An 18,017-nucleotide genomic window follows, 5' to 3' on the forward strand; every position below is an offset into this window, starting at 1 on the left:
TTACTAAATCGATGAGCCATTAGCATGCCATTTTTACTCAGTGGAAATTTAGCTCATTCCTTATGCATGCTGTAGTCCTGCTGAACTGTCGGGCCTATGATGGGTATTATGGGTGTGGTGTGTTAAAAGATGAGCATTAAGGATAAACAAGACCACAAAGGATAAACAAGAACACAAAGAGAAACAGACTGAGATGAGGGGTATTTCATCTATGGGTGCTAAAGAAGAGTTAAACATGAAAGCACTGGTGTTTGAATTAATGGCAACACAATGTGCTCCAGTAAATTCATTTCCAATCATTTCTTTCATTTGGTGGAAGTGTGTCGACTTCAATACTAAGGGGGGGTAGGGGGTGGTTGTGTGGGGGTAGGGTGGTGCTTGTGCTGGGTCCTAGCACAACTATGTTATGCCACCGCTCCTTCCCTTTAAAATCTGATTTAAGGGTCCCTTAAAATAAAAACGGTTGCACAAACACCCTTAAGTTTTCTCCTTAAGGTTTCCTTAACATTTTCCCTTAGTATTTAAGGGTTTGTCCTTTTCTTGTAAGAAATCCCTTAAACTGTTGCACAAACGACCTTAGTAGTCTAACTAAGGGGAAAAACCTAAGGGACATCTGACTCTACCTTAACCATATTATTAACCGAATTGATGCTGATAAATTAAGTTTATTAACTACTTTTGACAATTCAAAATAAAACCTCTCTGTTAATATGCTTCCTCTTCCTAGGCCTATCAGAAACATGCCGTATTGTGTGGTTTACGTAGGCTAACGTTAACAATTCATGTGGATGTCTTGTTAGCCTATGAGCTTCGGTTCGGTTCGCTAGGCAAAACGTTGGTGCACTGATGACAGTCAGGACCATCTCTAACTTGCCAACTAGTATTATTCAGTTCACGTATATAATATAACATGCTTTACTTGCTACCTGGATAATTTCCGCGAATATTAGGTAAGATGAATGATAAGATCATTAAGCTTTACTGTGTTCGGTGGGTTAACTAACATCGCGGCAAAGGCAGTTAGCTGTAGTAGGCTACAGCTGTTGAACAATCTCCGTGGAAACTATAGAATTTTCGTGCCGGAAAATCCCTTTCAGTGCAGTAAATCCCTTATCATTTCTCTTTAACTAAGGAAACATTTTAAGGTATTCTGTGCAACACCCTTAAGTAAATCCCTTACCTAAGGAGAAATTAAGTCTTAAGGGTCATACTTAAGGGAAAAAACTTAAGGTGCTTTGTGCAACCGGCCACAGATCCCGAGACATGAGGCCATCCATCTTCAGTGGCAAAGGGACCTTGTCAGGGTTGTGGCCGATTTACGGACAAAACACAATTTATGGAACAGGCGGGTAGGGACTGGCAGGCAGGGTCAGGACAAATGTTCAGGACAGAGCAGGAACCATCGGGGCAGACACGGGCAGGACAGATAGATGGCTGTGCAGACTTGGGCAGGGAACAAGCAGACAAAGACTGGACAGACTCGGGCAGGACAACAGACTCAGACACGGCAGACTCAGACACGACAGACTCAGATATAGGGGCAGGGGAAGGGACAGGAACAAAGACAGTGACTGGGATGGCCTATCTTAGCGATATATTTGATATATCTTAGTGATACATTTGAGTTAAATGTCCAGTTACAAGGCAAAGACAAGCACCGCATCTAGCAAATAAGATTACTGCATTCACCAAAAACACTTGAGTATGGGACAGGCGCCTCGATCGCGACAGTATTATGCCTTTGAGATTTCTGAGCGAAATCGCTGAAACGTCTGATTGGGAGCCACTCTTGTGATCCCATGTATTAAACAGTAGGCCTACATCACATCCCTGCAAAGTTTATTTCAAAAATATTTCCCAACCAGCAGTGCTCAGTATGACTGGATTATGGATCCATTTAATGCAGCATGTTGGTATTTCATTGAATATATTGTACAATGCTGTAAAATGGCCTATGCTTTCTAATATGTTGCTGGAAAACAGAAATATGTGTGTTATGTATTTATTTATTATTATATCTGCAGCACCAGCTGATTTTAACTCTGTTGAAGAGGATATATTTAGAACTTGTCATTATTTCAATAAATTTGACAATTTTAAGCTTGACCTACCACTTTCTTAGAGCGATGAGGGACAGGTGGGGCTCGAGAATGCCCCCTTGATCAGAATGAAAGAAAAAGTTTGAGAACCACTGATCTAGTTTGTTAACTACCACAGTCACGAGTTGGGTCGCGATAGTCTGTCTGTAAAAAGTGGGTCCCCAGAAAAAACGTTTGAGAAACACTGATATAACGAGTTATCAAAACACACATGCAAATCAAGAAATATTTGTGGATCCCCCTCTGCGCATATACAAATATTATTGAGACAAATTTAGCTCCATAAAGACCGGCCAACGTTTTCCATAGTGGTGGAAATTGGTTAAATGAAGCAACATTTCAGCTCATACTATCCTGTAGTTTTTATTAGTACCATGGTTCAACAAATGTGTACAGTAAAGGTTATATAATAATTCACTTTAACTGAGAAGTTAAAAAATATTCCACTATTCCACAAGTTAACAAAAACAGAAAGAAAGAAAGAAAGAAAGCCTTTGAAATGTAGCCTATCCCATACTTCCACAAAGAGGCATATTAACCTAATATTTAGGCCACATTTATACATAGCCGGGTATTTAGAGAAACAAATATTTCCCCCCCTCCGTTTTCAATAATAACATTGTGCACACAACATTGTTTTCAAAAAACTTGTCATTTACATCAACCCGCATAAATACGCTGTCGAGCACCATAATAACTATGCCAAACCTATGGGTGGCAGTGTAGGGAAAGGAATAAAGCCATGCTGGCCATTCAAAATCCTCAGAATCGACACCAACGACTAACACGAGCGACTTCCGGTTCCTTTCAAAACAGCAAACATGGTGCGAGGTTCGTTTGTATGGACAGACAGCGAAGTAGAGTTACTCCTTCGTGTAGCGTTAGACTACAAAAAATAAGTAAAAATTAGTAGCACCTTAACAGCATCCATGATAATCCTGATCAGTAGCCAAAGAAACTGTAAACATAGGCGCTCACATGACGTTAAGGATTTTCTGGCGCATAATGTGACGTTTAAGAAGCTAAAACGCCGTTTATCCCTGTTGACACGGCAGCATATAACCGGCGTTATCAGAAATCTCCACTTTGGCCGGAGGTTTTAGAAATAATCGTTTTCTGTGATAAACAGGGTTTTGGTGTAAACGAGAGGCCAAACCGCAGGGAAATATCTGCGTTTTCCCTTCGTGTAAACGGGGTCTTAGGCTACATGTTTTTTGCATGGGTAGGCTATATTGTTGTTTGGTGATTTAGCCTACTCCTTTACTACACCCTCTTCTGAGCAAACAAGGCATATTTATTATGTAGGGTAATTGCTCTTTCTTACATTAAATAACTTTAATTTATCCTCTCTACTTGTCCCTGTAGTCATGGCCTCTTCATCACTAATTTCGGGCTCATCATTTTCAGTGGTCGACTGGTTGATCTGCTGCTCAGTCTCTCCTGGCCTCTTTCTACCATCCATCCTTCTGACGCTTGTGTCTACTGTAGGGCCAGCTCAGCTATCCTTATCTGAGAAAACTTTTTGGAAAAGACGGGCTATATGGACCCAACCAACTCTTTTTGGGAGGGGAGAACTCACTCACGTAGGCTACAACCCATGCAGAGGCATTGCATTGGTGTCATGCACAGAATGCGGAGCGTGTCCTACTTTAAAGATAGACTAACGTGACAAATGTCAATATTTTTTTCCTCGACCGGCCCAAAAGTGAAGCGGCCACCGGGAATTCTCCCGATTACCCACCCCGGGCCTGATTCAGTCTTGCTCTTCTTGGACTGAAGACTTGGACTTGCTCTTCTTGGACAAGTCCTGCGATGCTAAATAGCCTTTCACAGGCCACTGAGGCAGGTAGCGGAGTGTTCAGCTGCACAGAAAGCTGCCAATGTACAGAAACATTTCTTGCAAATACAGCCACGGGTGTATGCCGTTATCTTCACCACTACCTAGTGATGTGCCCAATGAAGCGAGGCTTTGGAGCTTGTGTCGAGCAGAAAGGGGAGTGCCAGATGAAGCCCCGGTTCGAGGCTTGTGTCGTTTCCATAAAAATCACGTGACTGATGACAAACGAGGCCTCGGTTTGTGAGTGTGACGTCTGAAGCTTCGTTTGGGACACACACCCACGTGACTGCTTCGGAATCTGATTCAAAGGCTTTGAATTGCGCGAACCAGGGCACCCGCTCTAGTGTCGGAATGAGTTGTGTTGTATTGCAAGAGTCAGGCGAAATTTGTGGGTAGCTCTGTTTTATATAGGATGCTTTCTCTGTTTGTGAATTTACGTTCTTTTCTTTCCGGAAAATGTCCATAATCCATAATATCATGCACATAGAAATAAAGAAGAAATAGCCTAGGCCTAGCCTAAAGCTTTGCCATTTAGAACAATGGCATTAAAACGTGTCTGCGTTGCAATCTCGTCTCAACTTCAATCATGTCATTTAAAAGCAATACAGGCTAATCATTTCTATGTAGGCCTAACAATAATGGCTGACATAATATTTTCCTTTTATAGAAAGTTTGATTCATGAAACGTCAAACTATGTCAGGCCATGTAGGGTTTGGTTTAATTAGGCGCCTGGTCGTTTACTTTTCACTCTCGTCCATAGCGTGTTGAGGTTGGTAATTCGGCCTGGTTCAGAAGCTAAGTAGTGTCTACTGCGGTCGTTAAGTAGATGGGAGACCGATTGGATCATTGACTGGGATAACACATGATTTCACGCCTCCACGAAAACACCAATTTCACGTGATAACGATAATTATGTTGCCTAATCGTATTTTATTGTATTGAATTGAGACAAACAGAAATGCAAATTTCTTGCAACACTTTTAATGTAATGAATGAGAACATTTCAAAGCTTTGGCATTGTGCTGAACGTTGTAGGCATTCTTTTCACTAGTCCGTGGCTGCGATAATTTATGCAAACCACCAGATGTTGCGATAATTTATGCAAACCACCAGATGTTGCTGTGTTTTCCTTGTCTTCCATGTTTCGAAGCTTCGACACATTACTCGGCACATTAGGGAAATGTGCCGAGTAGCGCTCGAGGCTTAATTTACCCATCACTACCACTACCCTGTTCACCGAGTTCACCACGATCGTCGGGGTGGTCGTCTATGATAACGGGAGGTCCTCCAGTAGGTGCTCGTGCTTCCATGGCGGTTTCAGTTGTGCGTCCTCCTCCTTTAGCAACAAACAAGCGCTGAAATAGAGCGCGCAGCGTGCGGAGCGTGCGTAATGCAATCTAGGAGCAGTGATTCGCCAAACCTCCCTTATTGCAGTCGCACACATTTCTTCTAATTTTATGTTTTAGTAACGAGTAACGAAGATGATTAGTGGAAATATAACAGAGTAGAAGTACACATTTTATCTAGGAAATGGAGTGAAAAAAAGTGAAAGTTGACATAAATTTAAATAGCTAAGTAAAGTACAGATACATGAGATTTCTACTTAAGTACAGTAATGAAGTATTTGTACTCCGTTACATTATCGCACACACGCGACAAACAGAGAGACAATCTGACAAGGAACAGGTAAACAGGAGGGTAGAAATACACATGCCAATTAACAGAAAGACAGAGGACTGGACGAAACCAACGAGACAATAACAGGGAACAGGTGAGGAGGCAGAAATGGAGGGAAAACAAACAAGACAGGAAGCACAGACCAAATAAGGAGATGGGGGGGAGACAAAGACAGGTGACAGGCAGGTAACACAAAGCACATGGGGAACAGGCAAAAACAAACACAGGACAATACACAAAATGGCCACCAGGGTGGCACAAAATAATCAGTCCAGTCCAGATCCTGACGGACCCAGACATCTGTGCCATCAGGTTTAGAGTTATGTCAATTTATCTCTGAAATGACAACAGCATGTGTCATGCAAATAATTTAGATTTATATATGTGCCCACAAAGTCACTGTTGTTTTACCTTGTGTGCATATGTTATTATATTATGGGAACAACATACTGTGTTATTTAACTTATGGCAACAAGATAGTAGTTGATAACAAGAAGATGGTACACTGAAAGAAATGACTTGTAGAATTTACTTAAAAAAATTCTTGTAAGTATTTGCACTCAAACTTTCTAAGTAAATTTTAATGCTGTAATATCAAGTATAACTTACTTACCAGTATCAAGTACAATGTACTTACTACTAACCTTAACATTTGTGATGATATTATGTAAATGTTATTTAATTATTTTCATACAGGAATATCAGTTATCAAAATATTAAGTAAATCTTACATGTCTGTAATATTTACTGTTATGAAGTGAATAAGTAGATTTTACTATATTTTCTGTTTGAAAATTTTAATTACCTAGTTGTATTAAGTTGTTTTACTCACTATAATTCTGCAGTCCCACACCCATCACCACATGCTTCAAATACTCTGATGACACTGCTGTACTTGCACTCCTCAACGACAATAACTCCATATCTGCATACCAAGACTCCATTTCCCACCTCACACAATGGTGCACTGACAACTACCTTCAGCTTAACATCAGTAAGGGACCGTTCGTTATTTATAAACGGGGTCACCAGAGGAAAATAGGGGAGGGTCATGTCTTTTTATTCTTTGTTGAGGGGAGGGTCACCTAATTTTTTTTTTGTCTAGGAGGGGGGGTCACCCATCTTTTGTATTAATGAAAACAGCAAAAAATCAAAGTGGCTTGTTTGATTGTTGATTTCTGTCGCCATATAACGTTCTCTTTCGTTCCATAGCTCTGTCAACATTGAACAATGAAAATAAGGGAGATTTCTCACGCAAAATACGGAAAACATCCGTCCCCATTAACGTTGGAAGGGTTGGAGCAGCAAAGTAGCCTACTTTATTCACGCTTAACAGCCTATATCCATTTGGTCAACTTTATCCAGCCCTAAAAAAGCTAACTTTGGTTTACTTGTAGTTTACGGTGTAGCCTAGCCTAACTTTAAACAGTGTGCATGCTTATAAAGCATACTTGTGCTTCATTCATCCACACATCCAGCTCCTAACGTTTTGACAAGCATTTCTACCAATTGACCTTGTCCCTGCCCATCTCTAGCTTTGCTGTCTCCATCCTTTCTGTTTTTGTTGTTTGCAAAAAAATATATAGTAGGCCCTATTTATTGGTAACCAGCAACAAGTGCAATTTGTTAATCGCTGTCATTCTCTCTCCTGCCAACAAAAATGTGTTACGTTCCAAGTAGCAGTGCGTAATTCTGCTTCATAAAGCAGAATACAGAATACAAATACATTGGTCATATAAATAGCCAGTTTATGGTCTACAGTGTAGGCTAGAGTTGGTAAGTTATGGTAGGCCAACTTGGAGTGAATATACAGGGGGATTTCTTTGGCTCTTAGCCTGGCAGGTGCGTAGACATAGCCTATGGCCGAACACTGCAAGCGCCAATGAATCGTGCTCTCACAACAACCACGTTGTTAACTTAAATAGGCCTACTGTAGGTTAACATCACTCTGAGTTCGCATTCAAGCAAGCAAAATGATGATTTGAATACATTTGTTTCTCTGGAAGGGCAAGGGGTAACAATAGGACAACACAGAGACAGGCCAGAATGCAGGACTAATGTTATGAGAGTATTACAGTAATATGGGATATTCTACGGGAAAATATTAAAACGGCAAGACAGCGGGGAAAAGTTAAAATGATAGGCCTAAACCCGGAAAAAGTTGGCATGTTAGGTATTTTTCGGTCCCTGTGATTATTTGTGAAATTGTGCAAATGGTCTTTTCAAGTCATTTGAGAAGGAAGGAGTGTAGCAAGCTCCCAAATTGACGCTCGTCTGAAAAATTGAGTTTTGGATAATGTTCAGCTTTGGGAAGCCAAAGCCTAGAGGAAGGAAGCCTAGAGATGAGTCCATAGCAACAAGTTCAAGTGTTGAATTTGTTATTACCCAGTGTGCTTTGTTGAATGGTCTCAATGTTTTAATTTTTTATTTCATGTGAATACTTACTAGAGGAGTAAATTATTTCAAGTAGGCTAATGCAGTTGCAGGAAGTGTGCATTTAGTTTCCATGCTTATTGTGTTTCCACAACAATGTTAGTGAGTAAATCTACTGAAATGGCCACCATCTTGGTGAAGTGTGATGTACTGTATAAGATCAGAAAGCAGAGGGTGAGTTTAGAACGATTTTTTAAGTCGATGTGTTTTCATAGCGCTCTATAGCGTGGGCGGAAGGTATTGACGATTGGCCGGGGAGGGTCATGTCTTTTTTGAAAAGACTGCTGGAGGGTCGTTGAAAATTTTCTTGCAGGCAGGGGAGGGTCATGCAACTGTTGATCGAAGCACTCAAAATCCCTCCGGTGACCCCGTTTATAAATAACGAACGGTCCCTAAAACCAAGGAACTTGTAATCACCAACACCAGAACACCATCTGACACAATCCACAACCCCACCTGCATCAACAACGACACCGTAGAAATAGTGGACTGTTTCAAATACCTTGGACTCACCCTGGACAATAAACTCAGCTTTGAGCAACACACCACTGACATACAAAAACACAGTCAACAGAGACTCTATGCCATCCGTAAGCTCAGATCACTTTCTGTTGCCCCCTGTCACCTGCTCCTTCTGTACAAAAGCATAGTCCAGCCCATCCTCCTCTACTGCCTTCCCTGCTTTTTCAACATGCTAACTGCTGCCAACAGAAACAGACTCACACACATCACTCATACCGCAGCCAAAGCAATAGGCCTCCCCACCCCTAATCTATCAGATCTCAACAGTAAATTCACCAAGAACAGAGCACAGACCATCGCTCATGACCCCACCCACCCCCTCAATCCCTTCTTCATTCTGCTTCCATCAAGACGCAGATACAGGGCTATGGGGTGGAAGCGAGTACGCTTTGGGAAAAGCTTTGTGCCCTCTGCAATAGCAGCACTGAACAACACACAGCGGTGATGGATCACTGTGCCGCCCTCATTCCTCTGAAATGCCAACTGGTGATGGTTTTCCTGTTTGTACCTGTGTAATGTAATGTATATGTGCTGTTGTGATATATGTGCTGTATATGTGCTGTTAACATCTATGTGGGTGGGGTATGTGGTAACAGGGTGGTGGGTGAAGAACCGTAACTGTGTGTATCTATGTATTTCATGTCTGTGAGGCTTGTATTGTATGGTATGTGAAAACAAATTTCCTATGTAAGGACAAATAAACTAACTAACTAACTGTCAGACACCAAACAGGACGAGGACCACAATTGCGTCACGTTCAAAAGTTTATTTAAGGGTTGGGGGTTTCAGGGGTTCCGGGGGGGGTACAGGAGTTCCAAGAGTCTGCGTGTGTGTGTTCCCCCAGTAGCCGAACAGCGAAGGCAGGAGCTGGATGATCCGGGAAGTCCTGGGGGAAACACACACACAACAGCAATTGAAACGAAGCAGCAGTACAGTCAAGGACTAGGCGGTATTCGTAGAAGAGGGACGGAAGGCAGGTCAAGATTACCGGGGCTGGAGAACACAGAAGTAGTCGAGCGGGTCCGGGATCACAGGCAAAGAGTCAGAGGCGTTTTCAATAAACAGGCAGGTAACTGGTGCTGGTTGCAGACGATCTGACAAGTGTGGACTGAAAAGCAAGGCTTTATATAGAGGGCATGATGAGTGGTGAATGCAGTGCAGCTGGTAGGTAACGAGGGTGAGGCAGAGCAGAGCAGGAACAGGTGGAGGTCATCAGACTTCAATCAGCACGTGTTACCAGGCAGAGAGAGAGCTCATGACAGAACCCCCCCCCTAAGGGACGGCCCCAGAAGTCCCCAAGAGTGACACCACGTCGGGAGGGCGGAGGGGAGCCGGTGGAGGGCTAGAATTCCTCCGAGCGGTCCGAGTGAACATCCTCATCCTCGGAGGGAGCTGGAGGGTCGTGGACAGAAGACGGGACAGGTACCGAGACAGGGTCAGGGTCAGGCACATGACAGGAAGCCGGGCGGGCAGGACGGTTAGGGACCCCTCTGGGGCGGCCCCTACGGATTGCAGGTTGATCAGGATGCAGACGGTGGAAGTCGGCGATGAGTGTCCGGTCCACAATCCGACTGGCTGGCACCCAGGTTCTCTCCTCAGGTCCATAGCCCTCCCAGTCGACGAGATACTGGAGGCCCCTACCTCGCCGTCTGGACCGAAGCAGGCGTCGAACGGTGTACACCAGCCCACCGTCAACGAGGCGAGGAGGAGGAGGAGGAAGCGGCACGGGGACCAGCGGGCTTTCATGCGTCGGCTTGACTTTCGAAACATGGAAAGTAGGGTGCACCCTCATGGAGGTTGGCAACTGGAGCCGGACTGCGGTTGGGCTGATGACCCTCTGGATAGGGAACGGGCCGAGGAATCGAGGTGCCAGTTTACGCGATTCCACCCGCAGTGGGAGATCCTTGGCTGACAGCCACACCTTCTGGCCAACACGGTAGGCGGGTGCCGGCGATCTTCGGCGGTTAGCCCCAGTGGCATAGCTGACAGCTGACTTGAGTAGCGTGGCACGAGCTTGTGACCAGGTACGACGGCAACGGCGGGCATAGGCGAGGGCAGACGGGCAGGACACATCTCCTTCCTGGCTGGGGAACAGGGGGGGCTGGTAGCCATACACACACTGGAAAGGTGACATACCAGTGGCAGAGCAGGTGAGGGAGTTGTGAGCATACTCTATCCACATCAGTTGTTGTGCCCAAGCCTGGGGTTTGCGAGAAACCATGCACCGCAGCGCCTTCTCCAGCTCCTGGTTTGCCCGCTCGGATTGACCATTGGACTGGGGGTGGAACCCAGAGGTGAGACTCACTGTGGCCCCTAGAAGACGGCAGAATTCCTTCCAGAATGTAGAGGTAAATTGCGGGCCTCGGTCAGAGACAACATCCCTGGGCAGCCCGTGTAGACGGAAGACATGATCAAGAACAGCCTGGGCAGTCTCTCTGGCAGATGGCAGTTTAGGGAGGGGAATGAAGTGTGCCATCTTGCTAAACCGGTCAACCACAGTGAGAATGACAGTCATCCCACCTGATGGTGGGAGGCCAGTTACAAAGTCCAAGGAGACGTGGGACCAGGGTCGTGTGGGCACAGGCAAGGGCTGGAGTAAACCAGCGGGGGGCCGAGTGGAGGATTTGTTCTGATTGCAGGTGGGGCAGGCACGGACGAATTCTCGGACATCCCTTCTCAAAGACGACCACCAAAAGCGCTGGGCAAGGAGATGGCAGGTGCGGGCGGAGCCCGGGTGGCAGGCAAGGCGGGAGTTGTGTCCCCACTGTATGACCCGGGACCTCAAATTATCTGGGACGAAGAGACGACCGTCTGGGCATGCACTGGGACTGGGATGGTCACGGAGGGCCTCTTGAATTTCCTCCTCAATATCCCAGGTCAGGGCAGCTACGACGCAGGGATCGGGCAGAATTGATGCAGGTTCCTGGGAAGGGGCGTCATCCTTATGAAACTGACGGGAGAGAGCGTCCGGCTTGGTGTTCCGAGAACCTGGGCGGTATGACAGGGTGAAGTTGAATCTGGTGAAAAACAAGGCCCAGCGGGACTGTCTGGGGTTAAGACGTTTGGCATTGCGGATGTATTCGAGGTTTTTGTGATCGGTCCAGACCAGGAACGGAACTGTGGACCCCTCCAGCCAGTGACGCCACTCCTCCAGGGCAAGCTTGACAGCCAACAGCTCACGGTTTCCAACATCATAATTGCGCTCTGCAGGTGAAAGCCGGCGAGAGAAAAATGCACAGGGGTGCAACTTGTTGTCCTCCTCTGCCCGTTGAGAGAGTATGGCCCCGACTCCCACGTCTGAGGCATCCACCTCGACAACGAACTGCCGGTCTGAATCCGGCATCTGGAGGATGGGGGCAGTGGTGAACCGGGCCTTGAGGGTATGAAAGGCTGTGTTGGCCTCTGGGGTCCAGGAAAAGGGGTGTTTGATGCTGGTCAGAGCTGTGAGGGGAGCGGCGACGGAGCTGTAGTTCCGGATGAATTTCCGGTAGAAATTGGCAAAACCGAGGAATTGCTGCAGCTTCTTCCTATTCCCCGGAACTGGCCAGGAGGTAACTGCCGAGACCTTTGCGGGGTCCATCTGGATATTGCCTTCAGCGACGATGTATCCCAGGAATGACACAGTCTGAGCATGAAACTCGCATTTCTCCGCCTTGACATAGAGAGAGTTCTCCAGGAGCCGTCGAAGAACCAGCTGGACATGACGGGTGTGTTCGGACAGAGTTCTGGAGAAAATTAAGATGTCGTCCAGGTACACGAAGACGAATTTATTCAGCATGTCCCGCAGCACATCATTCACCAGCGCCTGGAATACCGCTGGGGCGTTGGTGAGGCCAAATGGCATTACCAGGTACTCATAATGGCCGGTGTGGGTGTTGAATGCTGTCTTCCACTCGTCACCCTCCCTTACTCGCACTAGGTGGTAAGCATTTCTAAGGTCCAGTTTGGTGAAAATAGTGGATCCCTGGAGCAATTCAAAAGCAGAGGTGAGTAAAGGCAGAGGGTACCGGTTCTTCACTGTGACATCATTCAGACCTCGATAATCAATGCAGGGGCGAAGAGAACCATCTTTCTTTCCCACAAAGAAGAACCCGGCACCAGCAGGAGAGGAAGACGGGCGGATGAGTCCAGCTGCCAGGGAGTCCCTGATGTAATCCTCCATAGTTTTTCTTTCAGGAGGGGATAGTGAGTAGAGGTGACCTTTGGGTGGAGCAGTCCCAGGGAGGAGATCAATGGCACAGTCGTACGGACGGTGTGGGGGCAGAGATGTGGCTTTGGTCTTGTTGAACACCTCTCGGAGGCCATGGTAACATTCAGGGACATTAGAAATGTCGTGGGCAATGCTGGGGGGTACTGAGCCGGGGGGCAGCGAGGCAGCACGCAAACAGGTCAGGTGGCAGGCATTTCCCCACTCTTTCACAGTTCCGGAGGCCCAATCGAGGTGAGGATTGTGGAGACGGAGCCAAGGGTAGCCCAGGATTAGGGGTTGGCCTGGAGAGCTGAGCAGGTGGAAGCGGATGGTCTCTCGGTGGTTTCCTGACACCATCATTGAGATGGGGGCTGTGATGCTGGTAACTGTGCCAATTGCGTGACCGTCCAGGGCCCGGGCTGGAACAGGAGTGGACAAGCGATGGCTTTCCAAGCCCAGCTGACGAGCAAGTCCTGTGTCAATAATGTTTGCTTCTGCGCCAGAGTCCACCAGGGCTGCCAGGGTGTGGGTGGAATCAGACAGGTGAAGACAGACTTGGATGAGGGGTTTACGGCTGATGGAGGGCTGAATGTTCATTGAGCTCATCCGGATTCCTCCTACATCTGGTGAGCTCCGGCTTTTGCTGGACAGGTGGCGACTCGATGACCATCACCACCACAGTACAGGCACAAGTTGGAGGTGATGCGTCGCTGGCGCTCTGCAGGGGTTAGGGAGGTGCGGCCGATCTCCATCGGTTCAGACTGGTCCGGCTGGCTAGATGGTGTGGCAGGTGCGGACAGAAGGGCAGTTGGGACACTCCGTGTGCTGGTGGATGGACTCTGGCGCCCTCTCTCATGACGGCGGGCCTGGATCCTGCGGTCGATGCGGACAGCCAGAGCAATGGCTTCATCAAGAGTGGGGGGTTGATCATGGGAAACCAGCTCGTCCTTTATGTAGTCCGCCAGGCTGTGGAGGAAAGCATCCACCAATGCTTCCATGTTCCAGGAGCTCCGACTTGCCACGGTTCGAAAGTCGATGGAGTAATCCGCAACAGTCCTTCTGCCTTGGCGAATACTCATCAGGATCCGAGATGCCTCGGCTATTGTGGATTCCAAATCGAATACCTTGAGCATCTCCTCTGCGAATAGGTTGAAGGTTGCACATGCTGGGGTCTGGCGCTCGAACTCCGCCGTTCCCCAGAGTCGAGCTCGGCCCGTCAGGTGAGTGATCACGTAACCGACCCTCGCCCCTTCAGTGGCAAAAGTCCTGGGTTGCAGGGTAAACTGGACACGGCAGCTCGTCAGGAACGCCCGTACCTGGGTTGGGTCGCCGCTGAACCGCTCTGGATTGCCGATCCTGGGTTCTGGGGCTCCGGCAGCCACGGTAGCAGTGGACTGGGCAGGAGACTCGGGTGCTGGGCCGGTGAGCAGGCTGGCTGGGGCTGGGCCGGTGGGAGCAGGCAGAGGAGAAAGGTTGGTGAGAAGTTGAATGATCATTGCAAGTTGTTGCTGTTGCTGCTGGAACTGCTGACGCTGGCTCAAGCCGGCTTGAAGTAGGGAGGCAATGTCAGCAGTGTTGCGGTTTACCTCTCTCTCTGTCTCTTCCAGGCGTTGCATGGCGGTGGGTGGTTCTGGTTCGTCGGTTTCCATGCTGGTTCGACCGTGCGCTGGGTCCATGTTTGGTCAGATCGTACTGTCAGACACCAAACAGGACGAGGACCACAATTGCGTCACGTTCAAAAGTTTATTTAAGGGTTGGGGGTTTCAGGGGTTCCGGGGGGGGTACAGGAGTTCCAAGAGTCTGCGTGTGTGTGTTCCCCCAGTAGCCGAACAGCGAAGGCAGGAGCTGGATGATCCGGGAAGTCCTGGGGGAAACACACACACAACAGCAATTGAAACGAAGCAGCAGTACAGTCAAGGACTAGGCGGTATTCGTAGAAGAGGGACGGAAGGCAGGTCAAGATTACCGGGGCTGGAGAACACAGAAGTAGTCGAGCGGGTCCGGGATCACAGGCAAAGAGTCAGAGGCGTTTTCAATAAACAGGCAGGTAACTGGTGCTGGTTGCAGACGATCTGACAAGTGTGGACTGAAAAGCAAGGCTTTATATAGAGGGCATGATGAGTGGTGAATGCAGTGCAGCTGGTAGGTAACGAGGGTGAGGCAGAGCAGAGCAGGAACAGGTGGAGGTCATCAGACTTCAATCAGCACGTGTTACCAGGCAGAGAGAGAGCTCATGACACTAACTAACAATGTTACTTATTTTCTTTTGATAAATCTTAACCTTATGCAGTTAATATACTTTTACCACATACCACACAATTAAAATGTAATGCAATTAACTGTTTATTTTGTCAGAACAGCCATGCTCACAATGTTCACACATTATATGAACTTAACATTGGGGCGGGGGGGCAACAAAAATTGTCGGGGGCAGTCATCACTGAAACTCAACACTGCATGTACCCACTGATATGTTTTTGCTGTATTGAAACACTGTTGAATGCTCATTCAAATGACTACTTTTCTTCACCATTTTTTGTTAATAACTAAAATATCACTGGTGACCATACATACTGCCTGTCAAAATGTTTAACCCATGTTTAAGGCATAAAATATAAATGAGAATATCACAAGGAAAACAAAAAACAGGAGGTGAAGTTTTACAGCGACAGAGCTAACACAACCAGAATCCTAAAAGGACAGTATGTTTTACCATTAGTAAAATTAACAATCAATGCCACTCCTACCCAATGTTTTTGTCTCCGAGTATTACAACATATCAAAGATAAAACACTCAATTTGTCGGCAAATATTGCAAAGATGTGGTTGTGTCAATATTATCTTGCTCTCAAAGACAAACACACAACATTCAACACAACACACAACACAACACAACATAACACAACTTAACGGGAAGTCAAAAGCATTTGACAAAAATTTCCAACAACTGGTTGAGATGGTGATCTGGTGAAAGCATTTAAGCCAGCAATTTCAACTTTAAAGCTTGTATTTTTGGGGACAGCTTAATGCCATCCAAATCCAAGAAAAGTTTTTGGAAAACTTCAAAAGTGTATCGAAGTGCTGGCGGATATGCAAGGTTGAGGGCATAAATGAGTCCCATAAGCAATGCGCACGCTTTTGCGGTGCATCCACATCATTCGATCATCTCCTTTCCTTCAACAACGATGGCCACATCAGCTGGATCCTCTGCACCATGAACCACCAGGATTTTGAGGACATGTTGCCTGGCATCACTGCAGCAGTCCTCCTGCATACAATTTACAAGAAAAAAGACAATTCTATTGAGCGACAAATCAGAATTTACTCATTTATAATGATGTCATTTCCAGAAAGTAAATCATTAAGTTGATTGTGAGCTGTAATCATACTTTACCTGGCAATCTTCAAAAAGGTCCTCCACTTTCTCACCCAGGTACACAATGAGGCTGCGGATAACAGTGTCACGTTTCTCCTCAATGCTTTGGTTCTGTTAACAGTTTAATATAGTGTCAATATTGAAGCCTTATTCATAAACAATGAACTGTCTCAAGAAAACACAAGAGCATACACTAAATTGCCAAAAGTATTCCTGCCTTGATGCGCATATGAACTTAAGTGACATCCCATTCTTAATCCATAGGGTTTAATATGACGTCAGTCCACTCTTTGCAGCTATAACAGCTTCAACTCTTCTGGAAAGGCTCCACAAGGTTTAGGAGTGTGTTTATAGGAATTTTTGACCATTCTTCCAGAAGCGCATTTGTGAGGTCACACACTGATGTTGGACGAGGAGACAGTCTCACAGTCTGCACTCTAATTCCTCCCAAAGGTGTTCTCCTGGGTTGAGGTCAGGCCAGTCAAGCTCATCCACACCAAACAGGAAGTGGCCATCCCGAGCTGGGCTTGGCCCCTTAGTTCCAGTGAAAGGAACTCTGAATGCTTCAACATTAACCAAGAGATTTTGGACAATTCCATACTCCCAACTTTGGAAACAGTTTGGGAATGGCCCCTTCATGTTCCAACATGACCGTGCACCAGTGCACAAAGCAAGGTCCATAAAGACATGGATGACAGAGTTTGGTGTGGCTGAACTTGACTGGCCTGCATCAAGGCAGGTGACCCAATACTTTTGGCAATTTAGTGTACATGTGGAGGAGTCATGTGAGCCACAGAGTGTTGAAGCTACTGAGTGTGAGAATTTGTGCTGTATATGCTTACGAATATGTGTGTGTGAGAAAGAGAGTCAGAAAAACTGAAGGTCTATCTTCCTACAAAAAAGTGAGCAAGCACACCTGACTTAGTCTGTACAAGAACGGTCTCAGCATGGTCCCCAAAACGCCTTCATCAGGGTAATAAGTTTTGGTGTGTAGTGGTCAAGTTTGTACATGACGCTCTGCTCCAGGGACATTGTGGTTATTCTCCTGAATTCCTCCTTGATCTGCATTGACATAAATCACAAATACAATATCAGGTAAGGAGATGAATAATTGGTGCTAAATGAAAATTCAAATTATGAGGAGAGAATTTAAACCTTATAGATATTCATGATGGAATTATATTTATTATAGAAACATTGTTAGTGCCCAATGGAACAGGTCATACTTGTAAGAGTATAGATTCACCTACCCCATCTTCACAAAACAAGGCAGGCCATCTCTCTCTGAAGTCATCAGCAGCTGGACTTTCACTCACAATCTCAAGCCTTCGAATCGAGAATGTTTTGGCCATTTTCTCTTGAATCACCTTGGTGTTGTTACTCTTTACCTCATTAAGAAGTTCCTGTCTTTCCATCTCCAGACTGTCGCTTGTTTCTCCACTTGGATGTGGAGGAAGGTAGTTCACCTCTGCCTTCTTCGGTCTCTTGCAATTTTTTGCAGGATTTCGCTCACCCTTGGAGTTTCCTTCTCAATGAGTTGACATCAAGCTTAGGACAAGGTACTTCAAGCCTTTTCAGTTTGCTACGGTAATTAGCCATCTTGTATGTAAGACGCTGCTGCCACCCATACATGCCTGAAAATGAGGTATCAGGCTCCCTTAGGCATCGACGCTTTTTTAACAGAGCTTCTACAACTGCCAGTGTTTGAAGGCCAGTGGGATAAGCAGTGTAGTAGAACACAGTGTCAGCAAGTTTCTCAAGTATGCTTGAGTTCATGGTTGGATTCTGAAGGAATTAACCATCACTTTCATAAGCCTTATTTCCAGCATTAAGGAGCATTTCAACATCGTATGAAAAGGTGGGTATCTGAAAATTAGTTGGCC

At 46.1% G+C, this 18,017-nt stretch overlaps 1 protein-coding gene across 1 annotated transcript in view; it reads right to left on the minus strand.

The window, feature by feature from the left end:
* The window catches only part of LOC121718035 (NACHT, LRR and PYD domains-containing protein 12-like), a 1,225,568-nt gene that overhangs the window by 340,209 nt on the left and 867,342 nt on the right, over window positions 1-18,017 (minus strand). The gene's annotated exons all lie outside the window — the stretch shown is intronic.

This window comes from Alosa sapidissima, chromosome 9 (genome assembly GCF_018492685.1).
Source record: "Alosa sapidissima isolate fAloSap1 chromosome 9, fAloSap1.pri, whole genome shotgun sequence".
NCBI lineage: Eukaryota > Metazoa > Chordata > Actinopteri > Clupeiformes > Clupeidae > Alosa > Alosa sapidissima.